The following is a 26,605-nucleotide window of genomic DNA, read 5'->3' as shown; positions in this document are numbered from 1 at the left end:
TTTATTCATCTTGGCATCTGTTATGGGTTGAATTATATCTCCGAAAGAATATGTGGAAGTCCTAACTCCCACTACCTCATAATGTGACTTTACTTGGAAACAGAGTTTTTAGAGAAGTAATCAAAATGAAATCATTAGGATGGGCCCTAATCCATTATGACTGGTGTCCTTACACAAAGGGGAAATTTGGACATGGAAATAGATATCCACATAGGGAAAACCATGTGAAGACACACAGGAAGAATGACATGTGAAGACAGAGGATTGGAGTGATGCATCTATAAGCCAAGGAATGGCAAAGACTGTCAGTAAAACACCAGAAACGAAAGAAGCAAGGAAAGATCCTCCCCTAGCACTTTCAAAAGGAGTATAGTCCTGCTGATACCTTGATTTTGGACTTTAAGCCTCCAGAAAGGTAAAAGAATAAATTTCTGTTCTTCTAAGCTACCCAGTTTCTTGTACGGTACTGTGTTACAGCAGACCTAGCAAACTAAAATAGTATCACTCTAAAGGCTTAGGAATGATGGTGAATATACGATGAATAAATAAATGAAGTACTTTTTCAATAGGAAATTTTGTGTACACTTTACAAGTGAAGAAACTTAGGCATATATATAATTGAACTTATGTGACACGAAGTTTGGATTTGGTTGACCTTCAAAGCTTGCATATTTCTATAACCGAGAAGTAAGATTTTGTGACAGTGTCCCTTTTCCTTAATAAACACCATTCCTTTAACTTTCTATAGTTTAGTTCAGTAAGGGGTATGTATATAAGACCTCTACCTTTCTTAAAAAGAAGAAGTGGAAATCAAAAAGCAGAGCTGATTACTTGGAAATCACCTCACAAGTCAGGCCACAAAGAGAATCAAGCCTCAGAGGCTGGATGAAAGTATATTAGAAACTGATTTTGTGGGCTAGAGAACAGAGGTGCAAAACACAGCCCTAGCCCTTCCCAATGTAGATGATGAGTAATTCTGCCTTGAACATTTACTGAGAAACAAATGGCTTGGGACAAACCCTATTCTGAGTCTGAGTATTGTCCTTCTCAAAAAAGGCAAACGATTGGTTCATCCAACCCTAAGTACCACTTAGATCTTGCTTAGCCTTTAGAATAGCAACCCAACACAAGCCCAAATGACATCAGGAAGTTACTGTACTATAATATTAAAAATCACGGAATTTGGGGGTTTTCCAGCTTTATTAAGATATAATTGACAAATAAAAATTGTACATATTTAAGATATACAACTTGACTTTTTGACATCCAAATACACTGTGAGTGTTTACCACAATCAAGCTAATTAACATATTGCTAACTATAGTCACCATGCTGTACATTAAATCTCCAGAATTTATCCTACATATTTGAAACTTTGTACTATTTGACGATTTCCCCGTATTTCCCACACCCCAGCCCCACATAACCACCATTCTATGATTCTAAGAGCCTAACTTTTTCAGATTCCACATTTAAGTAAGATCAAGTAGTATTTGTCTTTCTGTGTCTGCCTTATTTCACTTAGCTTAATGTTCCCCAGGTTCATCCATGTTGTCACAAATGGCAGGACCTCCTTCATTTTTATGAATAAATAATATTCCATTGTATACCTATACCACATTTCCATTATCCATTTATCTGTTCATGGACACTTAGGTTATTTCCATGTCTTGGCTAGTGTGAAAAATGTTGAAATGAATATGGGAGTGCCAAATATCTCTTTGAGATATGAACTTCATTTCCTTTGGATGTACACCCAGAAGTGGGATTGTGGATCATATGGTAGCTCTATTTTTAGTTTTTTGAGGAACTCCCATACTGTTTTCCACGTCTGTACCAATTGACATTCCCGCTAACAGTGTACAAGGATTCCCTTTTCTCCATATCCCTGACAGCACCTATCTTTTGTCTTTTAGATAATAGCCATTCTAACTGGTGTGAGGTGATATCTCATTGTGGTATTAATTTGCATTTCTCTGATGATTAAGGGTGCTTGACCATTTCTATGTCTTCTTGTAGAAATGTCTATTCAGGTCTTTTGCTCATTTTTTTAACTGGGTTATTTCTTCTTTGGGGTGGGTGGGTGGGTATTGAGTTATATGAGTTCCTTATATTTTTTGGATACTAACCCCTTATCATTTATATAGTTTGGGAATATTTTCTCCCATTCCATAGGTTGTGTTTTCACCCTATTGTTTCCTTTGCTGTGCAAAAGCTTTTTAGTTCAATGCAATTTCATTTGTCTATTTTTGTATTTGTTGCCTGTGCGTGTGGAGTCATATGCAAAAATCACTGCACAAACCAGTGTCAAGAAACTTTTTCTCTACACTTTCTTGTAGTAGTTTTATAGTTTCAGGTCTTACATTTAAGTCTTTATTGCATTTGACTTTATTTTTGTATACAGTGTATTATAAGGGCCCAATTTCATCCTTTTGCATATGGATATACAATTTTACCATACCATTAATTGAAGAGATATCCTTTCCCCATTGTTTGTTCTTGGCATCTTTGTTGAAGAACCATTGACTGAAAATGCGTGGATGCCTTTCTGGCTTTTTATTCTGTTCTTTGGTCTACATGTCCATTTTTATACCAGTACCATGCTGTCTACGTTACTGTAGCATTGTAATATATTTTAAGATCAAGCAGTGGGATGCCTCCAGCTTTGCTCTTCTTGCTCAAGATTGTTTTTGCTATTCAGTCTTTTGTGGTTCCATAAGAATTTTAGGATTGTTTTATCTAGTACTATGAAAAATGCCATTGAAATTTGGATAGGGATTGCATTGAATCTGTTGATTGCTTTGGGTAGAATCGTCATATAAAAAATATTAATTCTTCCAGTCCATGTACATAGTATATCTTTCCATTTATTTGCATCTTCTTCAATTTTTTTCATTAATGTGTCATAATTATCAGTGTACACATCTTTCACTTCCTTGGTTAAATTTATTCCTAATATATGATTGGTTTTGATGCTATGGTAAATATGATTATTTTCTTAATTTCTTTTTTGGATAGTTCACTGATAATTTATAGAAGTGCGACTCATTTTTGTAAGTTGATTTTGTATCCTGCAACTTTACTGAATTCATTTATTAGTTCTAACAAATTTGGTGGTGTCTTTCGGGTTATTATAAGATTATGTCATCTGCAAACAGAGATAGTTTTAGTTCTTCCTTTCTGATTTGGATGCTTTATATTTCTTTTTCCTCCTTAACTGATCTGGCTAGGACTTCCAGTACCATGTTAAGTAGAAGTGGCAAGAATGGGCATCACTGTCTTGTTCCTGATCTTACAGGAAAAGCTGCAAGCTTTTCACCATCGAGTATAATGTTAGCTGTAGGCTTGTCATATGTGGCCTTTATTATGTTGAGGTACTTTCCTTCTCTACCTACTTTGTTGAGAGTCTTATCATGATAGTTTGTTGCATTTTCTCAAATGCTTTTTCTTTATTTATTGAGATGATCATAAGATTTTTATCCTTCATTCTGCTACCACAGTGTATCACATTTATTGATTTGCATATGTTGAAACATCCTTCCATCCCAGGGATAAATCTCATTTGATCATGGTTTATGATTCTTTTATTATGATGTTGAATTCAATTTGCTAGCATTTTGTTGATATTTACATCTATGTTCATCAGAAATATTGGTCTGTAATTTTCTTGTCAATATAGTGCCTTGTCTGGCTTTGGTATGAGGGTCATGTTGGTCTCATAAAATGAGTTTTGAAATATTCCCTTCAATTTTTTGGATGAGTTTGAGAAGGACTGACATTAATTCTTCCTTAAATATTTAGCAGAATTCACCAGTGAAGTCATCTGGCCCTGGGTTTTTATACAATGGGAGGTTTTTGGTTACTGATTCAATCTTCTCATAAGTTATTGGTTTGTTCAGATTTTCTATTTATTCATAATTCAGTTTATCAGATTGTATATCTCTAGTAACTTATTCATTTCTTCTAGTTTATCCAGTTTGATAAGGTATAATTGTTTATAGTGTCTCCTATGATCTTTTCTATTTCTATGGCATCAGATGTAATGACTCCTCTTTCATTTATAATTTTATTTGAGTCTTATCTTTTTTATTTTCTTAGTCTAGATAAAACCTTGTCAATTTTGTTGCTCTTTTCAAAATAACAGGTCTTAGCTTTGTTGATATATTTCTATTATCTTTTTAGTCTTTACTTCAACTATTTCTGCTCTAACCTTTATTTCCTTCCTTCTGCTAACTTTGGGCTTAGTTTGTTCTTTTTCTAGTTCCTTGAAGTATAAAGTCAGGTTGTTTATTTGAGATCTTTCTTCTTTCTTAGTGTGGACATGTGTTGTTATAAACGTCCCTCTTAGAACTGCTTTTGCTGCATTCCATAAGCTTTGGTATTTTGTGTTTCTATTTTCATTTGTTTCAATTTTTAAATTTTCTTTTTGATCTTTTCTTTGCTCTCCTGATTGTTCAGGAATGTACTGTCTAATTTCCACATATTTGTGAATTTCCAATTTTTGTCTCATTATTGATTTCTAGTTTCACTGTGATCAGAAAAAGATTCTTGATATGATTTTGGTCTTCTTAAACTGGTTAAGACTTATTTTGTGGCCTTGCATCTGATCTATCCTGGAGAATACTTCATGTGCACTCAAGAAGAATGACTATTCTGCTAACTTTGGATAGAATATTCTGTATACATCTGTTAGGTTCATTAGGTAAACAGTGTTGTTCAAGTCCAATATTTCTCTTTTGTTTTTCTATCTGGACAATCTATCCATTGTTGAAGACAAGGTCTTGAAGACCCCTACCATTATTATATTGCTGTTATTTCTCCCTTCAGATCTTCTGATGTTTGTTTTATGTATTTAAGTGACCTAATATTGGGTACATATATATTTATAATTGTTATATCCTCTTGATGATTCAATCCTTTTATCATTATATAATATCCAACTTCATCTCTCGTGACATTGTTTTACTTAAAGTCTATTTTTTTTCTGATATAAGAATAGCCATTCCAGTTCTCTTTTGGTTACCATTTGCATGGAATAACTTTGTCCAACTCTTCACTCTCAGCTAAAATGAGTATCTTGTAAGAATCATATGATTGGGTCTTGCTTTTTTATGTTTATCCTGTCATGTACACTATGCCTGTTGACTGGGGAATTTAATCCATTTACATTTAAAGTAATTATTGATAGGTGAAGACTTATTGCCATTTTGTTCATTGCTGTCTGGCTCTTTTGTAATTTCTTTGGTCCTTTTTTGCTTTTGTATTGTCTTCCTTTGTAATTTGATGATTTTTTTGTAGTGGTGTGCTTTGATTCCTTTCTCTTTATATTTTGTGTAACTATTTCATGACTTTTGTGTTTACCATGAGGCTTAAATGAAACAATGTAGTTATAATAATCGATTTAAGCTAATAAATTAACTTCAATTACATACAAAAATTCTATACTTCCCTCCACACACTTTGTTACTTATGTCAAAATTTACCTTTCTCTATTATATATCCATTAACAAGTTATTGTAGTTATGGTTATTTTTAATACTTTTTAATACTAGAGTTAAAAGTGGTTTATACACAACTGTAACATTATTAGACTATTCTGAATTTGATTATACACTTACCTTTGCCAGTAAGTTTTATACTTTCATATGTTTTCATACTGCTAACTAGCATTCCTTCATTTCAGCTTGAAGACTTCCACATAGCATTTCTTGTAAGTAAGGTCTAGTGGCAATGAACTCCTTCAACTTTTGTTTGTCTGGGAAAGTTATTATCTGTCCTTCATTTCTGAAGGATAGCTTTGCTGTATATATCCTTCTTTGGCAGTTTTTTCTTTCAGAACTTTGAATATATCATCCCATTCTCTCCTGGCCTGCAGGCTTTCTGATGAGAAGTCTTCTGACAATCTTATGGGGGCTCTTGTGTGCGTTATGAGCTGCTTTTCTCTTGCTGCTTTCAAAATTCTCTTTGTCTTTGACTTTTGACAATTTGATTTTAGTGTGTCTTGGTGTAAATTTCTTTACAATCAATCCATTTGTGGTCCTTTGGGTTTTATGAATCTAGATGTTGATTCCCTCTCCATATTTTGGGAGGTTTCAGCCATTATTTCTTTAAACAAGCTTTCTGCCCCTTTCTCTCTCTCTTCTCCTTGTGGGACTCCCATAATTCCATACTGGTTCAACTAATGAAGCCTCATAAGTCCTTTAGGCTTTCTTAACTCTTTTTCATTCTTTCTTTTTTTTGCTCCTCCACATAATTTCAAATGACTTGCCTTCAAATTCACTTATTCATTCTTTTGCTTGATCAAGTCTACTTTTGAATCCTTCTAGTGAATTTTTCAGTTCAATTATTGTGTCCTTCAGCTCCAGCATTTCTGTTTGATTCATTTTTATCATTTCTATCTCTGTTTATTTCTCATTTGGGTCATACATTATTTTCCTGATTTTGTTTGTTTATATTCTCTGATAACTCACTGAGCTTCTTTAAGATGACTGTTTAGAATTCTTTGTCCAGCAATTCACACATCTTCATTTCTTTTGGGTTAGGTTACTGGAGATTTGTTTTTGTACTTTGATTGTGTCATGTTTTTCTTGATTCTTTATGTTCCTCGTATGTTTGCTTTGTTGTCTGCACACTTGAAACAGATACCACTGGAATGGTTTGGGGTTTTTTTAACATCTTTATTGGAGTATAATTGCTTTACAATGTTGTGTTAGTTTCTGCTGTATAACAAAGTGAATCAGCTATATGTATACATATATCCCCATATTCCCTCCCTCTTGCATCTCCCTCCACCCTCCCTATCCCACCCCTCTAGGTAGTCACAAAGAACCAAGCTGATCTCCCTGTGCTATGCAGCTGCTTCCCACCAGCTATCTATTTTACATTTGGTAGTGTATATATGTCCATGACACTCTCTCACTTCGTCTCAGCTTACCCCCACTAGAACGGTTTTGACCCAGAAAGAATGTCACCAATAAACGTCTCAGTATGAAACAAGATAGAGAACAACCCCTCAGGGAGCTCACTGTAAGGCTGGAGGCAAGGCCCCCCTACAGTTTTCTTCACTCCCACATGGAGCAAAAGACTCAGTTATGTGTTTATTTCAAATCTTGTAAAGCAGCACTGGCTGTAGGGCCTAACCCTGCCCTTTGTTTCTAGGTGTCCCAAGGGACCAGGCTCTACAGGTCATTCAGCATTTGATATTAGGTGAGATAGAAAACAGCTCCACAGAGGGTGCACTGAGATGATTGGGATAAGGTGCCCTTAGCTTCCTTCCTTACCTCATGGAGGAAAAACCTCATTTATGTGCCAGCTGTAAGGGCTTTACTCCCACCACTTTCCTTTATGCCTAGCTGTACCTGAGGATCTGGCTCTTTGGGTTATTCAGGTTTAAGTGAGATAGAAACTGGCTCCACAGAGGATGCCCTGAGAGACCAGAAGTCTAGTGTATACTCAACACTCTCTTCCTCACCTTGGGATAAATCATGGGGTGACATGATCTTGTTGCTGAGTGAAGCCAGTTTGGGGGAGGGACTCACACTTGCAAAGAGAAATAGCTTTTCTTACCCATATAAATGCAACTGCTCTAAGTTTGTGCTCCTCCAGGGTGCTTCTACTTCTTAGCTATTTTTAAATTTCTCTTCAAGATATTTTGGTACCAATATTGTTGTTTTATTGGTGTTTCTGTGGACGAATAAGAGGTAGGACTTCCTACTCTGCCATCTTACTGACATCAGATCTCAAAAATCATGGGATTTGGAGGCAGAAAGAGCTGAGTTTGAATCCGGCCTCCATACGTTAATAGTTGTGTGATTTTAGGCAAGTTACTAACTTTCTCTCAGCTTCTGCTTCTTCATGAATAAACAGTGAAAACTGTTATCAAGTATATAATAAAGGTTTTACTATAACAATGGGCTATCCTAAGAAATTTCACCTTGAAAAATTCTTAACCACAATATTTTCTGGGCCACCTAAAGCATCTCTCTGAACCTTGGTTTTTGTAGTCATTAAGGTAATGCTTGCCAGATGCTCTAATAATAACCCTAAAATTTCACTGGCTTAACATAATTGTTATTTCTTCTTCATTTCACAGTTAGATGTGGATTGGGGTTTCCTCAGGCAGCTGTCCTCCAAGTGATGACTCCTGTCACCTTATGGTGCTGTCATTTTAAACACTGGCCTCTGAGGTCTTCAGGGAAAGAGAAGGGAGACTGTGAGTGATCCAATAGGGTTTTATGGCTACTTTTAGAAGTGACATATTTCAATTCTGCACACACCCAATTGGCCAAACCCAGTTACATAACCCATAACAGCAGTAAGGGAAAATGGGAAATGTAGTTTTCCTGTGTGTACAGCAAGAGTAAATGAGATTAGTGAGCACCTAGACCCTCTCTCCAACAGTCTTTTTTCACATAAGAGGATTTTAACATTTAGAGTCTGTCCATATCATTTTTATTTCTAACTTAACAAGTACATTTAATTTCAGGAAGATTTTTATACTTTTATATAAATAATTGCCTAGGAAGTATCTCTCTTCCAACTATCCTCCGAGATAGTAGTTTTCTTTTTTCTAGGGAGCTGACCACTGGAAATGGTAGGAAAATTCCCAGTGACAAAATAGAATGTTTTTCATAAACAGAGCACAGTGAAATATAATCCAGGTAGGTATTGTCAAGGATCAGATCTCTCCCTTCCAAGGAGAGAGGCTACCTGGACTTAGAACTGTGCTGTAAGTGAGTACTTGGTCCCCAGGAAGAGTACTACCAAGGGTAAGTATTGTCCATATGATAAAAGTCATAATATGGTTGAATAGGAAAGAACTTTTAGCGGCTGCAAAGGGCATGTGGCAGGGAAAATATTTAATGCTGTTTCATAGGAAGTGCCATGGTGTACATATATCTTCATCTTCAGTTTGTTTGTACCTTAATCAAGAAGGATGCTACTTTTCATAGTCAAAGGAGACAAGAACATTTCTCCCTTCACTGTAATGCAGCCAAAAAATCTAAAGAAAAGAATCAGTAGACGGCAAGATTCAGGATACTGAATGTCAGATTGGAGTAAGTGAGATGAAGATTACACACTGACACAAATAAGAGAGAAGCCAATTCCTAGCAAGCAGTAATTCAGGCAGACTGCATTTTGCTGCCTGTACTGTGGTGGGGTGGGGGAGCTACCTTAACAATGCAGTGACAAACACTCCGCATCAAAAGTGAACTCTGATAAAGGTAAATCTTAAGAATTTTCTGCAAAACGTAATACGGACCCTGAGTGAAAATAATAACATCCTAGCAGAGACATGCATATAAACTAACTCGATAAATAGTCATTGAATGAATGAATCAGGGAGAAGTGGGAATATTAAGGTACCATCCATGGGGGAGTTGGGAAGAATAGAAGAGAAATGAGGTGGGAGGAGACAAGTAGGGTTCATTTCTTAAGTTCCTGAGAAGTGATATTTTTATAAATTTACTTGTATGCTGGCTGTAGGGATTAATTCTCCCTCAAAAAATCATACCCTCTGCAGGGTATGAGAGTATTTGGTAGCAACTTTCCATATGCCCTTTTCACTCAACTTTCCAAGCGATATTAAAGGAATGCTTCAGCCTCAAGGTTGACTCCATTAGTCCAGATTGAAAGAATCTTGAATAAACAAAGCCAGTGAGCAAACCTTCCACACAACACCTGTCAAATCTTACTGACTGTCAAGAAAGACCAATTAACCTGTTTTCTCCATTTTCACTAGGACCAAGAGTAGAACTGGTCATCTATCATGAGAAAGCCTATTCTAAAGTACAGCCAGCCAGATTATAAATGGCTTGCAATTTACAAGATGGCCTGTTTTTTAAGACTGTTCCCAAAATTGAGTATAAACATACTTTTTGACCAAGAGATCATACTTCTAGGAAAGACATGTTGGTAAATATATGAATAAAATACAAGGCTGTTTATTGAATCATTATTTATAATAACAAAAGGCTGAACACAACCCAAATGACCATCAACATGGTGCTGTATGAACAAATTATATTACATTCATGTGAGGTGAAAACAGTGCATATTATGTTACTGTTTAAGAAAGGTGGGGACAGGGACATCTTGTCATACCAGAAATCAAGGAAGCTATCAAAGACTACTGAGGTTCTGCCCAAAAACCTCTGGTGCCAACTTTAAGAGACTTTTACTGACAAAAAATAGAAAAATGTCGGCATCAATTAAAACAATAATTTTGATAGATTAAAACATAAAATGTGTTTAAATCGTGGTTTCATAGTGGTATTTTAAAAACAGTCATTGTTCACCTTTGGAAGTTGCTAGGGAACTAACTCATACATATTGGCTTATATTTTTTAAATGAGAGCATAAAACAAAACCTCAAAAAATGTTTGAGGAAAGAAGGGATAGGATGGAGGATACAGGAATAGGTACTATATTTCTTTGAATATACCTCGATTCATAGATTTCACTTTACATAATTTTAAAATTTAAATCCAAATAAGGCAGTCTCTAAAATTTGAAAGCAAAATGAAATATATGAATCTAGCTATGTATCAAGTGGTGGCAAAATAACACATAATTATTTCAGGGGACTTTTAAGAAAATTATTTCAAATGCACAGCTATATAAAATTAAACAGAAAAATCATGTTTATGGTGGTAGATCCAGATTGTTATTCTGAGACTGTGATGTGTGTATCGTAGGATAAAACAAACAAATATGTCAGGGTCATTGAGAAGCAAAATTTTCAACATGAAAGAAAGGAGATACAGATAAAAGAGGTTAACTTAAAATTGTGTAATCTTGAATTTGAATTGTAACATCAGTGTGAACTCATGATGTGATTTACTCTAAAGAAAAATATTTCCTAGCTCTGTCCACTGAAATGTTCTAGAAACAAGGACCTTAAGCACCCAGATTATGGTCTTGAAACACTATTTCCCACTAAAGGAAAGCAGAGATCCTTGGAAAGATAGTATATTACAGGTCTAGGACTGGAAGTGAACAAACTGTGTGAGCCTGAGACACTGTCATACAAGTTAAGAAAGCTACCAAAGGTGTCTGGGATTTTGTCAAAAAGAACTCAGGTACCTATTGAAGAGGTTCTATTGGCCAAAGGTAGGACAATTTAAACCTCAATAAGAATAATCATTTCAATGAGTTAAAATGTGTTTAACCCATATGTTTAAATCCATGTATTCATAGTGATGCTAAAAAAAAAAAAAAAGCACACTGGTAGACTTCCAAGGATGCCAGGGATCCAACTCCTTATTCTGAAAACTGGTAAAGAAAGAGAAAACAATGAACCATTAACCCTCGCCTTTTCTAAATGAATTGTACCATGAGTAACTAAATAGTTGAGGGCACAGTTTCCCTTCATAGAAGTGTTCCAGTCAATAAATGAAGAAGGAATGATAAAATTAGAATATCACCATTTTTCAACTCTACAGTAAAATAAGATATAAAATCATCAATAGATGTGGATATCACAAAAAGAGAAACAACGTAGCAAAGTTTAAGATGGCATATGCTACAGTCCCAAATTATAGTCCTAGCTTTATACCAGAGAAGCTCTTGCACATGTGTACCAGGAGACATTACAAGAATGTTCATAGCAGCACTGTTTGTGGGAAAATATAGATGACAATCTAGATATCCATAAACAGTATAAAGGATAAATAGTGTTATAGATATACAATGAAATACAACATCACAGTGAAAATAAATGAACTACAACCATACATGGCATAGAATTAAGAAAGGGAAAAAAACACAGAAGAACACATTTAGTGTGTTTCCATTAATATAAAGGTCAAAAAACAGGCAACTTTAAACAATACATTGTTTCAGGATACAGACATTTGTGGTATAACTATCAAACAGTGTAAGAATATAATTAATACAAAATTCAGAGTAGTATCCCAGTGTGGGTGTTGAGGGCATATGGGACTGGAAACAGACATGCAAGAGGCTTCAAATGCACTGGCAATATTTTATTTCTTAAATTGGATGGTAGACATATTTGTTTCCATTTTCTTATTATTGTTTAAATATTGTTTGTGTATACTATATATGTTATAAATGTGTGTGTATAAATGCATATATATGCGTGTGTCTTTAGGCACACACAAAAGGGGTTTATATAACGGCTGAGACATAACACTTGTGGAACACACATCTGAAAAAGAAAAGAATTTAACTATAAGTCATGCACAAAGAAGTAAATAATTAAATCGAGTTATTATAACACTGCAATGAAAATGCAGTTACTTAACTTTGAAACTCTATAGGAGTGATTCATTCAGCAAATGTTTTTTAAGTCCCTATGTCACAAATACTGTACTGTATGATAGGCATGCAGTGACAAACAAAAAATATACAATCCCTGCTCTTTACTGGGGGAAAGAACCATTAAACAAATAAATGACCTATAAATGTGTACTTATAAACTGTAATGGGAGTATAACAACCAATGCTTTACTAAGTAGGTTTGTGTCAGAAACTTTTGCAAAAGGTAGATTACCATTTTACAGAGGAGAAAACTGATGCACACTTATGTTAGGCAATTAGTTTAAGGTCAAATAACTTATGAGTGGAGCAGCTGTGAATCACACCCAGGCAGTCTGACTACAGAGCACAAGCTCCTATGCTACACTGAGTAGGAAGAACACTTGAGTTATCAGGAAAACAGTGGGGATTATTTTAGCTTTTATTGGTCAGGGAAAGGCTCTCTGAGTACCCAACATTTATGCTAAAAATACAGCACTAGGAAAGCTAACTTGATCTCTTGTGTGTTTTAAATGATCCTCTAAGTGATAGGAAGCCTAGAGGACAGGTGGACAAAAGGAGAATACTGAAGAGGGAAGTCATAATGAGAAGCCTTTCTCCTTCAGCCCCTCCGATCACTCTCTTAGGCCTCAGGGGAGCATGCGGCAAAGGGGACTGTAGTGAAATGTTTGCCCAGAGCCTGGCACCAGGGAATAAGAAGCTAGAAGGGAGCATCAGTTACCACCGTAGCTACAGCAAGTCTCTATATTTTGGCTTTCCCTTGAGCCTCTCTGGGGCTCTAGATAGGCTCCAAAGCCCTGAGTGGCTGCCTCTCAATGCCTTTCTTTAGTGCTCTTTGCCTCAATGAGGCCTGCCCCACCCTCTCCTTAGGACCAGGCCTATGATCATCAGTACCTCAACTCAGGCTACTACTTCAAGGCTGCTGTACCCTGAACAAATGGCAAGCCTCTGGGATGAGCAGGAGGCCAGCTGCCAAAAGAAAACAATAGAGTATGGGAAGATGATCACAGTTCACCTAAAAAATCACTCCAGACATTGTCTGTTAAACAGTCTTTCAAGAGTGTGGTGCCATTTAGCATGCAAGCCAGAAAAGCTTGCCCATAGTAATGCAATCACTATTTGACTTGGGGACAACAAGTTTTGCCGGTGCTCAGCAAAACAGGCTGCGAGCTAATAAAGACCATGTTAAGAAAATGCTAGATGATTTTTTTTAAATAATGACAAATTTTGAAATCAGAGTTGAAATCACAGAGAATTTTCAGAGAATGAATGATGGTCCTGTTATTGTTTTCATAAGAAAAGACAGTCAAATTACTTTGGCTTTAGAGAAAAATATTCTAGTGCTCTTAAACCCTATTTAGAACTAAAATCTTCAGGTGTTTTTGAGGCAGATTTTCCAGAGAATACAAAATCCAAGGATAGTTTGCTTTCTCATAAGGATATGGACTTAACCTGAAGAACTAGACCAATAAGGAAACATATTTGGTTAACCTGATTTAAAAAAAAAACACACCCTAAATTATGACTGAAAATGCAGAGAATAGAACTTTTCAAGAGAGAATTTCAAACACATACGAATATTACACATCAGCGCTCTCTTATCCAGAGCTCCTTTTCACATAAATATTTCAAATTCTAAACCACTGGATGGTCAAGGAAATAATCAGTTGAATGGGTCACAAATGTGTTAGCTGTTTCACTGTGAGGATGATGCTGTCAATAATAAGAAGGATGATGATGATTTAAGAATCAGAGACACTAACAATAGATTTCCACAACATTTGTCAGGATAAGTGTATTTTTAAAAGCCTTGCTACTTTAAAGTTCAGCAAAAGGAGTCAAGTGTATTGGGAACAGAAGTAGCCAAAAGCAACAGAAAAATAGCCCTGGCAATAGCCACTCTACCCCCTTGGAGTTTCCAACCATCATGAAGCACGCTTATGGTTAGAGGATCTTTTTGATGTTTGATGTTGTGAATGCAGAACATGTCCTTTATAAATCAGTGTTGAAGTTGTAACACAGACAGGAGTGTATGGCATGATAATTGTGTAAGAAGCTCTCCTGAGTTTAATGACAGATGAGGAGTTTGGGAGAGTATTACTAATGAAGAAACTATTTGTTATAAAATCCGAGTCCATTTTGAAAAGGGAGAAGAAACAAGAAAAGCATCAGGGGAAAGTTTAATCCTTACTGGGAACATTTGAAGCTTTCTCTGGAACTTCAGTAGAAAGAGCTGTTTTGTTTTGTTTTTCTTTTTATTTCTTTCTCTTAATTTTGCATGTAGCCATTGCTCATTCCGTGCCACATACTTTGTCAGAGCTCCCCTAAAGGTTTGGTGGGACGTATCAGAAGAAACTACGAAGACTTCAAAATTCAAAGCTAAAAGAGTGAAACACAGCAAAGGAAACCGTAAACAAAATGAAAAGACAACCTATGGACTGGGAGAAAATATTTGCAAATGATGCGACCAACAAGGGATTAATTTCCAAAATATTGATATAAATAGCTCATACAACTGAATAACAAAAAAACAAACAACCCAATCGAAAAATAGGCAGAAGACCTAAATAGACATTTCTTCAAAGAAGACACACAGATTGGCCAACAGGCATGTGAAAAGATGCTCATCATCGCTAATTATTAGAGAAATGCAAATCAAAACTACAATGAGGTATCACCTCACACTGGTCAGAGTGACCATCATTTAAATGTCTACAGATAAATGTTGGAGAGGGTGTGGAGAAAAGGGAACCCTTTTATACCATCGGTGGGAATGTAAATTGGTACAGCCACTATGAAGGTTCCTCAAAAAACTAAAAATAGGGGGCTTCCCTGGTGGCGCAGTGGTTGGGAGTCCGCCTGCCGATGCGGGGGGCGCGGGTTTGTGCCCCAGTCCAGGAGGATCCCGCGTGCCGCGGAGCGGCTGGGCCCGTGAGCCGTGGCCGCTGAGCCTGTGCATCCGGAGCCTTTGCTCCACAATGGGAGAGGCCACAGCGGGGAGAGGCCTGCATACTGAAAAAAAAAAAAAAACTAAAAATAGAGTTGCCATATGATCCAGCAATCCCACTCCTGGGCATATACCCAGACAAAACTATAATTCAAAAAGATACATGCACCCCTATGTTCACAGCAGCACTATTTACAATAGCCAAGACATGGAAACAACCTAAATGTCCATCAACAGATGAATGGATAAAGAAGATGTGGCGTATATATATACAATGTAATATTACTCAGCCATAAAAAAGAATGAAATAATGCCATTTGCAGCAACATATATTGACCTAGAGATTATCATACTAAGTAAAGTAATTGAGAAAGAGAAAGACAAATACCATATGATATCACTTATATGCAGAATCTAAAATGCAACATAAATGAACTTATCCACGAAACAGAAAGAGACTCACACACATAGAAAACAGATTGTTTTGCCAGGGGGCAGTGGGGGGAGGGAAGGATTGGGATTTGGGGATTAGCGAATGCAAACTAGTATATATAGGATGGATAAACAACCAGGTCCTACTGTATATAGCACAGGGAACTATATTCAATATCCTGTGATAAACCATAATGGAAAAGAATATGAAAAAGAATGTATGTATATGTATAACTGAATCACTTCGCTGTACAGCAGAAATTAACACAACATTGTTAATCAACTATACTTCAATAAAATTTTTTAAAAAATAAGAGTGAAACAGAAAAACTAGAAACTTCTTAAGAAATGGAGGATTATATCCTAAAACCTGATTATGCCTATGTTTAGAACACAAAAAATGTGTTTCATGTATTTTTCAGTTAATTTTGCATTCATTTTATAGCATGTTATTTTTACATTTTATTAATGATATTTTAAGAATAGATTTTTACACACTTTTAAAAATGTATTCTATAAAGTATTTTGGATATGTCCACGCTTTAGAATACTGCTCATATACACTGGAGGGTGAATGTGTTTCAAGTACAATTTGTTTTCAGTGATATTCTATCTATCATAGTCACTTTAAAGAAACTCTGAAAATATCAAATAATTCAATAATTATATTCCATTGTTTACTTTAGCATTTCTAAAGTAAATTTTTCTAAAGTAAATTTTTATGCACTCGTTTCTGTGCCTAAGTGACTGTTATAAAATTCAGTTTTCTTTTTCTCTCCTAGTAATCTCTAATACTGCATTCATCCCTAAAGAAAAAAAAGATGGCTATGTTCTCTGCAGAAGGAATATATATATATATATATGAGACCTGCTATAAATATATATAGAATATGTATATTCAAAGATGTTTTTCATTTTATCTATAATGGCAAGGAGGAGCAGAAAGGATAAGGAAGAAGAAGATGAGGAAGAGGGGAAAAGGAGGAGGAAAAGACAGGAGGACGTGAAGGAGGAGGAAGAGTAGGCAGATGGACGAGGGGCAGGGAGAAGGGAAGAGGAGGTGAGAGGAGGAGAAAAGAGTGGCAGAGAAGACTTTATTAATAATTAGGGAACAGCTAAGTATATTGCATCCCATCCAATCCATGGAATTTTCACAGTTGTTAAATGTAGCTGTGATGACTATAGCAATTTGCCAAATGTTTAAAACATAATACATATGATAAAAAGCAGAATACACAGCTGCATGCACACAATGCTCACAACTATGTAAGAAGATATATGCTGTGGGCATTACTTGGAGGAGAATATGCAAAAAAAAGTTGTTTTGGATCATGAGATGAAGTGGAAGTTTATTTTTTTTTCCTTTTCCAAAATTTTTTAGTGCTGTTATATTGTTTTTGTTACAAAATAAAAATAAGTGAGGAAATGGATCACTATAGTTATTAATTAATCAACATGGCTATGATAAAGAACCAAAGATTTATCTGAGAATGATGTTTCAGCTAAAAATTAAATTCCCCATTATTTGTCATTTTAAACATGGATCTTCTCACCCCCACATACAATTTAGTGGCAAGGTAAAGGAGCATAAGGAAAAGAAAAGCAGTCATAAAATATGGGCAGACTTGGGGCTTCCCTGGTGGCACAGTGGTTAAGAATCCACCTGCCAATGCAGGGGACACGGGTTCGAGCCCTGGTCCAGGAAGATCCCACATGCTGCAGAGCAACTAAGCCCATGCGCCACAACTACTGAGCCTGTGCTCTAGAGCCTGCGAGCCACAACTACTGAAGCCCATGTGCCACAACTACTGAAGCCCATGCTCCTGGAGCCCATGCTCTGCAACAAGAGAAGCCACTGCAATGAGAAGCCTGAGCACCGCAAGGAAGAGTAGCCTCCACTCGTCGCAACTAGAGAAAGGCCTGCACACAGCAACGAAGACCCAACTCATCCAAAAATATAAATAAATAAATAAATAAATGGGCAGACTCTACTGAGGAAGAGAAACTGCCAAAAGAGGCTTAAGTGTGCATCTTAAGAGTACCAGACTGGGCAGCTGGGAAAACAGCATTTGCCTCCAAGTCTCCTATGAAAATGCAATCAGAATTGGAAGATAATGTGGGTGGAATATAAAATAAAATATATAAGCATCCTTCTTAAATTGCCTAGACTTTCCTTTTTGTGTGCTAGTTTTGAATAAATGGATCCCCAAAATGATTAAACCCCTAAAATTAGCATTGGCTATTTTTCAGCTAACTCCCCAGCACAAAGATTAGGAATGCAGCATAGGCTGGAATTTTGCACCTGGGTCTGAGGGTCCATTCTTGACCAGACGCTACCCATTGGTCACACCTGAAAAAGGCTTTAATGGTCCTTTCTTTTCTGGCTATTACTATTCTTAGCATAATTCCTCTGGCTTCACTGGGGATAAGTGCCTCCAGAAGGAAAAAAAGGGCTGAGACCTAGAGGCAAGTGATTTTTCACCTGGAATACACTGCAAGGTTGGAGAGAACAGGGTAATTATCTTTAGCAATGAAATTCTCTTTTGATAAGGCTGTGGAGGAGGGGCAATGTGAAGGAATAAATAGGTCAGTTCATTTTTTTCAGTTTCCCTGAGTCAGCTGCTCTAAACACTGAGGAATGGGAGCCCTGGCAACTCATGGGTCAGCAGAGCATATGTTGTTTAAATAAAATCTATCAGTGCATTTAGATATGACTAGTCTTCAAAAACCTGTCTTTCCTACAAAAATATCAACAGCTCAGCTCCCACCCCTTGGCTGCTCTACATCTCAGTATCTGCCTTTCACTGACTAACCACTTTTTTTCAGAGCTGGTATATAGAATCTGTAATCCTTTATAAAATTGCGCATCTCCCTGAGCCATGAATATTTTTCAAGCACTAGTTGAAATTAGGGAATGAAGACTATACTGCAAGCTTCCCATTGAGCTACAGTCACTGGTCTGGGCTGTAAAGTCTGACGACTTGGGATGAGTCAAGCAAATCTCCCACAAGCTTATTAATGTTCAGAATAAAGCAAACTGGCAGCATCTCCCTGTTCATCCATTGTCCTTTCCCCTATGAAGGCCATCGTCCTTAGAGAAAGTCTTAAATCATTTCTCATCTGACTACCACACTCCAGTCCCAGCTCCAGAAATGGGACTGCATCATCCACAACCTGGAATTCCCTATCAAGAGGAGTTTCAAACTTGGACTATGTGCAATGAATCCCATCCCCAACCCTTCCCCTCCACACACACACACACACACACACACACACACAGGGTATCTAAACCCCAAACACTGATGTGAAAAATCACAACTTCTAACACATTTCAAATCTACCACAGGTCAAAGTTCTGTCTGCGCTACTGACCCATTCCATCAAAATATGCACTAAGTTATAAATCACCATTGGAACCAAAGGAAAAGAAAGAGTAAATGGACATTATGCTAAGTGAAATAAGCCAGACTCAGAAAGGCAAATACTACATGATCTCACTTATATCTATAAAAGTCAAACTCACAGAAGCAGAGAGGAGAATGGTGGTTGCAGGGGGCTGGGGGGACAGGAAAGTGGGAGATGTTGGCCACAGGGTACAAAGTTTCAGTTATAAAAAGAAGTTCTGTAGATCTAATGTACAGCATTGTAACTGTAGTTAATAATACTGTATTATATACTTGAAATTTGTTAGGCCAGCTGATTTTTTTAACAATGATCTTTTTCACATGTGCTTTTAAACACTTTTCTACAGACATGACAGAACAGGCAACACATCCATTCACTAATATAACACTGTTAAGAGAGTTGAACTTTTAAGTGTTCTCACTACAAAAAGAAATCGTAACTATGTGAGCTGATTAATATGTTGATTAGCTTGATTGTGCTAATCATTTCACAATGTATATGCATATCAAAACATCACATTGTACACCTTAAATATATATTTTACAATTTTTATTTATCAATTATATTTCAATAAAAGCTGGAAAATAGAGTAAAATGAGGAAGAGGGCAGGATAAAAGCAGATGCTTTTACAATGCAGTTTTGGAAGAGAAAGAGAAAGAGTTTGAATGGCACTCATGGATCTCCTCATGGGGAGGACATATCAGCCTGATGGAGACTGGGAAGTCATCATGAGTGGAACCAAGACTCTTTCCCTGGAGAAATGAAGAGGAAGACAAAGGACAAGCAGAAGGCAAATTTAAGGAGGAGTCTCTCAGAGAACTGCTCACTAAGAATATAAAGTAAAGTTTGCTCAAGTGCTTTCATCTAACAATAACATTTAGCAAAAACTGTTTCAGACATGCTCCAATTGTTTTACATGCACCAATGAGTTAATCATCACAGCACCTTATGAGATAGGTAATATTATATCCCCATTGAAATATGAGGAAACTGAGGCACAAGTCTCTTTACTACTCCACTAGAATCAGTATCAGAAGTTAGCAAACTTTTTCTGTAAAGCCAAATAGTAAATATATTTGGCATTGCAGGCTACATACCATATCTGTCTCAACCACTCAACTCTACCATTGTAGTAAAAAATCAATGAGTATCTATGAAATAGCCATGTATGGACAGGATGTAAATGAACAGCCATGACCACATACCAATGAAACTTTCTTTACCAATAACATAAATAAAGTCAGCAGGGCAGATTTGGCCCTAGGGCCATAGTTTGCAGACCTCTGATCTATATTTCTGGGGCCACAGGAGCAATTGGTTGCAGACACGTACCATCAGAACACAAAGCTGTTGCTTATAGAGAGTGGGATTTTTCACTTTCTGTCAGGCATTTTTGTCTTGTGGATCTGCATCGCTGAGGAAGTTTGCTTTAGGTGTGCAATGTGTCCAAGGGACATAAGTGCAATTTATGAGCCAACAAGACTCTTTGTCTCCCAAAGTAGCTATTAAGAGGGGATATCAAACATAATCCACATCAGGGTAGGGGAGAAAGTAAAGGCTTGGCATATTTAGACATGTTCTGAGACTCCTCTTTCACAATTATAAAGGCCAGAGCCCATCAGAATCACCCATCCTAAAAACAGTGTCATTTCAGAGGGTATTCGAGGAAAGGATGAGAGAGAAACGTCCCTATAATGTTTGTAATTTAATCTTAGAAATTTCAGCATAGATAATGTGTGAATTAACTCTCTTCCACATCCTAGGTTCTGATAGTTACCATTTAAAGTGCCCTAATCAGGAATGAATACTCCAGAGCTAGTAAGTATCTGAAGGACCCTATTTCAGAGGTCCTCACTCCCTGTGGAGCTATTACAAATCTTCCAAATACAGGTATTTAAATCTGCACCAGAGGCTTGGTTAGTTAGCATGAGGGTATGTGTTTGTCTAGAAGGTTTATGTTAAGCCTTTCCTGAAAGACGTAGAACAATCTGTCAAGACCAGCAGCTTTACACATTTGAAGTAGCACCCTAGATCTAGAACACTGTTCTTTTGGATCTGTGTGCTGCCACTAAATGAGGAATTCTGTCACCTGAGCCTATGAACATGGTAACAGACTCTGCCTTCATAATATAGTGTCCTTGCCTCAGAAAGCATCTTTCATGTGAAGTGCTTTGACTAAGTGCGTAGTGATCCTAAGGAGACAGAGAGTAGGAACTGCTTACAGAAATAGGCTGTGCAACTGTGTTTGTACCTGCTCATTAATAAATGTTTGCAGGTGTGCTGGAGTGTGGTCTGATATTTGCTTTCATTATAACATACCACCTGGTAGCAAGATTATAGGGGAGGAGATATATAACTCACTTGCAGCTTTAATTTTCTGAAGCTACTCATATCTACCAAGAAACCCTGACAATTGTTTGACTGATTGACTGACTTAGGTCAGGTTACACAGATGAGTTCATTTGCTTATGCAGAGTATCTTTTGTGCAAATCGTTTTATTCAGAGCCATGGTAGCTACCGAAGATACAGAAAACATGGACCCTATCCCCCAGGAAATCACAGCTTGGTATTGTAGGGAAAAGAAAATATAGTGAGTATATTTTCATATTTTTTAAGGATTGCTATTTTTGGACTTTAACTCAATTTATAGAGCTTTATCAGCCACATTGATACACATGCATTTTTACCAATCTAGTTTTACAGCTGAGGAAACTGGAAAATGAAAAGTTATAAATACAGCTCAACAAAAATCTGATATTTCCCTAAAACCTTCAAGTATTTATTAGTAAGAATGATTAGAGAGGTAAGTGGGAGGGCACACAGAGGACTGCAAGCAAGTTGTAGTTGAATGGCAAAATAGAGAAGTAATTCAAAGAACCAGATTCTTATCCAAATTGAGCTTGAAATCCCTGCTACATAACCAATCACAAACAAAAATGTGTTTAAATGCATTGAGTCAATTCTCTCCAAAGAAAACCCACTCAAGTACAGAGTGCAAGCTGTAAACATTTGAGCTGCCACAACAAATCAGTCTCCCGAGATCTTTGCAAGAGTATACACATCTGGCTTTCATGTAGCACATATTGAAACCAGAAACTGACTACTACATAATCATATTTGTAATTATGCTTCTGAAATCAATAGTGTAATTCAAAGGAATTTTAATTCTAAGCCCAGTCTTGCATTTTAACTCAATCTTGTTTTTTCTGAAAGAACCACAGTGGCCACGAGTAATGGAGTCATAGATGCAAAGAACAGATATCACAGAAAAAGACATCTAGTCTTTGTTTTCCTTTTCTTTTCTACTAGATGGAATATAGGACGTGTTAACATTAAGCAGTATCCCCAGAATCCTCTGTCACCCCTTAAAACACAGCTAGGAAAGATAGTGGTATTGATTACACAGTGATAATAATGTTGTAATTCTCCAGACCCCCTGAAACAGTGAGGAAGGTACAGTTGCTTAGCTTTGACACAGCCCTCTTATCTTAATGAAAATCAAAACTAAGCAGTTCTGCCGTGGTGGCCACTATGCTCAGGAAGAATCTCGTGATAACTTACTCAGTCTCTTCCCGAGTCTCAAAAAAGAAAGTTAATTTTCCAGCTTCACACACATACAGAAAGATTTCCAGCTATGGAGTCGGACTTTGGAGTCACATGATGACTTCCAATACACGAGGTAAACAAAGTCACAGACTAGTGTCTGGAAGTCAGGGTTTCAGCTACTAGAATGCCAGTAGATCTCAAAGTCTGCATCTCCTTCACTTGGGTTTTCAAGAATCTCTAGCAGTTGGAGAGCAACAGCAGCATCCTCTCCCTGACCCTACTCTGACACTGGGATCAGCAGCCTTTCCACCTGTCCCCTTATTGCCTTCTGCATCCAGACACCTAATATACACCCCCTTCTCCTCCCTTCCTCTATCTCCACCTTCCAGCACACACAGGCATACTCTCCTGTGCTCCTACAGCTTCTGGGAAAAGTCATTTCTACCTATAAAATTTGGGAACTCCTAGGATAGAATAAAAAAAATTTACAGAGAAACTATAGACACACACTTCCATGAATCAACATAAGAGAATATATTCACTGGTAGATTCAGTAAAACTCTAAAGATAATTGCCAATTGAAATTCTTCAAATAATTTGGAATGGTGCCCTTTGAATATGAACTTTATTTAGTAGTGAATGGTGAGATTGGCAGGGGGGTGAGAGGGCGGGAGCTGAATTCTATTAATTGCACAGGTACACCCTCTCACTTAAACAATCAAACAGGCTGAGGGGGGAATGAAGACAGTCATAGAAAATACAAGAATAAAAAGTAAGGAACAACAAGTATTGGCCTGACAGTTTATTCAAGTCATAGGTGGGAAGTTATGTGCTCAGATAACAAACCAGAAAGAGAAAGCAAAGACATCTATTAGAAAGACAGCCTTTTACCTAATATTTCGGTCAAAGGAGAAAAAAAAAACGCCTCCAGATAGGAGTTCTGTACTCACTGACCAATGAATTAACATTTTTTACTCTAAGGTGGTTACACAGTTTCTTTGTTCTGCACAGATGCAGTATGGAATAGCCGAATTCACATGGTCTTAGGATGAAATCCTGATTCCTATAAAGCATAAACTGTCAACCCTATTTAATATTAGAATCACCTGGGAGGCTTTCAAACTCTCTGCCTGGGCCCCACCCCCAGGTGTCCTGACTCATCAGGAGGGGCCTGTGTATCTAGGTACTTTTTAAAACTCCCTGAGTGATTCTAGTGAACACTCATGTTTGAAAACGACATGTTAGAGCAGCATTCTTAGTGTGGTCCCTGTCCCAACAGCATCAGCATCACCGGGGGACTTGTTAGAAATGCAAATTCTAAAGACCTAAATTTAAGGCCAGAAACTATCAAACTCTTAGAGGAAAACATAGGCAGAACACTCTATGACATAAATCACAGCAAGATCCTTTCTGACCCACCTCCTAGAGAAATGGAAATAAAAACAAAAATAATCAAATGGGACCTAATGAAACTTCAAAGCTTTTGCACAGCAAAGGAATCCATAAACAAGAGCAAAAGACAACCCTGAGAATGGGAGAAAATATTTGCAAATGAAGTAACTGAAAAAGGATTAATCTCCAAAATATACAAGCAGCTCATGCAGCTCAATGTCAAAAAAACAAACAACCCAATCCAAAAATGGGCAGAAGACCTAAATAGACATTTCTGCAAAGAAGATATACAGATTGCCAACAAACACATGAAAGAATGCTCAACATCATTAATCATTAGAGAAATGCAAATCAAAACTACAATGAGATATCATCTCACACCAGTCAGAATGGCCATCATCAAGAAATCTAGAAACAATAAATGCTGGAGAGGGTGTGGAGAAAAGGGAACACTCTTGCACTGCTGGTCGGAATGTGAATTGGTACAGCCACTATGCAGAACAGTATGGAGGGTCCTTAAAAAACTACAAACAGAACTACCATATGACCCAGCAATCCCACTACTGGGCATATACCCTGAGAAAACCATAATTCAAAAAGAGTCATGTACCAAAATGTTCATTGCAGCTCTATTTACAATAGCCAGGAGATGGAAACAACCTGTGTCCATCATTGGATGAATGGATAAAGAAGATGTGGCACATATATACAATGGAATATTACTCAGCCATAAAAAGAAACGAAATTGAGTTATTTGTAGTGAGGTGGATGGACCTAGAGTCTGTCATACACAGTGAAGTAAGTCAGAAAGAGAAAGACAAATACAGTATGCTAACACATATATATGGAACCTAAGGGGAAAAAATGTCATGAAGAACCTAGGGGTAAGACGGGAATAAAGACACAGACCTACCAGAGAATGGACTTGAAGATATGGGGAGGGGGAAGGGGAAGCAGTGACAGAATGAGATAGTGGCATGGACATATATACACTACCAAACGTAAAATAGATAGCTAGGGGGAAGCAGCCGCATAGCACAGGGAGATCAGCTGGGTGCTTTGTGACCACCTAGAGGGGTGGGATAGGGACGGTGGGAGGGAAGGAGACACAAGAGGGAAGAGATATGGGAACATACGTATATGTATAACTGATTCACTTTGTTATAAAGCAGAAACTAACACACCATTGTAAAGCAATTATACTCCAATAAGGATGTAAAAAAAAAAAAAAAGAAATGCAAATTCTCTAGCCCAACTCCAGACCCAATGATTCAGAAACTCTGGGGGTGGGACCCAGCAAACTTTTAACAAGTCCTCCCAGGGGTTCCGATGCACGCTAAAGTTGGAGGACGGCTGCCATAGAACAATGGTTCTCAAATTTTGGTTTGCATAAGAATAACTTGGAGTGATCTTGTTAAAATGAAAATCTAATTCAATAATTCTGAGGTGAGGCCTTGAGATTCAGCATTTCCAATGCTATCAGTTACTACCTACAAATTATGAGTAGCAACACTGTATAAACGGATTATTCTTCTACTCTGATACCACAAGAATGAGCAGGGTACTTCATATAATTGAAGATTTCCTGGACCAAAAATTTTGGAGTTAGCATATGGGAGGTAAGGCCTAGGATTTTAAGAGCATGCATTTTAACAAGAAGCCCAGGCGATTCTCATGCAGACGTCCCCAGACCACACTTTGGAACACTGACTTAACAGTAAGCTTTGAGACTTGACCTGGGGCAAATCACTTAGTTTCTCAAGCCCTATTTCCTCATCTGCTGATTAAGGCTAATAACCCCTACCCTATTGCCTTAGAATTGTTGCCAAGACCAATGGGGACACCACAAGTAAATTAGCCAAGTAACTCACACCAAGGATCAAAGACAAAACCAGAGTTTGGACTCAGCTACCAGAGTTGTGAAAATGGAAGGTAGGATATAAAGTAGGACTGGCAGTATCCAATTCCTTGTGGAATGGCCCCTGGAGTGTGACAATAGCAACCCCTCAAAACCCCAGGGGAGCATTCCTTGTGCCATAATCTGTCATCTAAACTACATCAAAAACTCAGAACCACTCATAAGGCTGTGCCATCTTGATTACACAGATGGAAGAAAAGACTTCTTTTAAAACACACATGCACGGGTGTGCACGCACACACATACACACACACACACACACACACACACACTGAGGTGCTGTACTTGTTACTTTGGTGGATACTATGGTGCTCCATCCAGATCTCCTCTTAAAGAGTTCTCATACCCATCCCACAACTACTTGGACCATCAATTGCAGATGGCTGACAACTGCATCAATCACTGCTAATTGCCCCCCCAATCACCGCAAAACAGTAAATCAAAAACAATACCTCATCTCACATGATAAATGGTAGAGATTGGTGCCACCCTAAAAGACTTAAAGAACGCAGGGGTGGTCATCTCCATCACACTCCCATTTAGTTAGTTCACCAGTCTGGCACCTACAAAAACTGAATAGATCACATGAATGACAGGGGACTGCCACAAACTTAGACAAGAAGTAATCCTAAGTGTACTTCCTGTGCCATATGATGCATCTATGCAAGAGCAGACTAATAC

Source organism: Hyperoodon ampullatus (assembly GCF_949752795.1).
Source record: "Hyperoodon ampullatus genome assembly, chromosome: X".
Taxonomy (NCBI): domain Eukaryota; kingdom Metazoa; phylum Chordata; class Mammalia; order Artiodactyla; family Ziphiidae; genus Hyperoodon; species Hyperoodon ampullatus.
This window is presented reverse-complemented; position numbering follows the sequence as displayed.